The sequence below is a fragment of the Micromys minutus genome, assembly GCF_963924665.1.
Source record: "Micromys minutus genome assembly, chromosome: X".
Taxonomy (NCBI): Eukaryota; Metazoa; Chordata; class Mammalia; order Rodentia; family Muridae; genus Micromys; species Micromys minutus.
This window is the reverse complement of record NC_137970.1, coordinates 123,651,636-123,652,744: the sequence shown is the minus strand read 5'-3', so window position 1 is coordinate 123,652,744 and position 1,109 is coordinate 123,651,636. Positions and strand designations below refer to the sequence as shown.

The 1,109-nt window shown below is 43.8% G+C and overlaps 1 pseudogene across 1 annotated transcript; it reads right to left on the bottom strand.

The window, feature by feature from the left end:
• On the bottom strand, positions 1 to 828 carry LOC308415258 (UBX domain-containing protein 2A-like; annotated as a pseudogene). The gene has a single exon. The product of its transcript is annotated as a UBX domain-containing protein 2A-like (transcript).
• Positions 829 to 1,109: the final 281 nt, after the last annotated feature.

Sequence of the window (1,109 nt, the reverse complement as noted above, 5' to 3'; positions counted from 1 at the left end):
TCAGTCACACTGACTTCTGTCTGCCATCTCAGCATGTCTCAAAAACAGAAACTGTAAGAGTTTTCTAAAAGGCTCAGCTGTCTTTTGGAGTCTCTGAATGATTATAGCATTCTGCAGATCTGCTTCTTCCAATGTGAGCTTCTCATCCAGAAATCTGAGGAAAGGAAGGGCTGTTGTCAGGGCAAAGTGAAGCCTTCTCTGAGATTCTTGGTATTTTTCAATGACATCTTTGATGTGGCTCACCCTATGGGAAAAGTCAAATCTTTGGACAGTCCTTTCCCCATTGGCGATCCAGATCTGGATCCTGGTAATCCTCCAAGTTGTTCAGTGAAACAGCAGACAAAGTGCTTTTATTGTCAACTTCAATACTCTGCTTTAGAAGCGATTCTTGGTGTAGCATTTCCTAGTCTGTGGCCCTGTCCTGACGAGGGCTGGAACACAGGCTTTGTAGACATACATACTTCATTTTTTTTAAATCTTCAACTTTAACATTCACTTCATCTTTATCAAAGACTGCCCAAAATTCGGTAGGTAATTCCCCCTTTTTGATGGAGTTCAGAAACTGCTGCCTCCTACCATCAGAGTAACTTCTAAAATCATCATTGACAGTGAATCCATTTTTCCATGATTTTATACTTACAACTACCTGTTTCTTCTGTTCAGTGAGGGCCAAGCATTTGGCACCAGCTTCCTTTGCTTCCTCACAATGTCTATTAAAAAATATTCACAGTCCTTTTGTTGATCATCATTGAGGTGTTGATTGTCAGGAGGTCGTGTTCTACAAACCCATTCTTCTTTAAAACTGTCAAGATTATCTATTTCTTTCATTCTCTATCTGCTACTAAGGGTGCAGCCACATGGCCTAGTCCCTGAACCTCGGGGCCAGGAAGCATGGCTGCTGCCCAGCTGAAGCCCCTCAGCCCAGGAGGGCCTGGAAACCCTCTCGGGACCAGCGGCCTCGCCCATCCTCCCCAGTCTTATTCAGTGATCTATTCCTGCACAAAACATCATGACCAAGAAGCAAGTTGGGGAGGAAAGAGTTTATTCAGCTTACACTTCCACATTGTTCACCAAAGGAAGTCAGGACTGGAACTCAAGCAGGTCAGGAA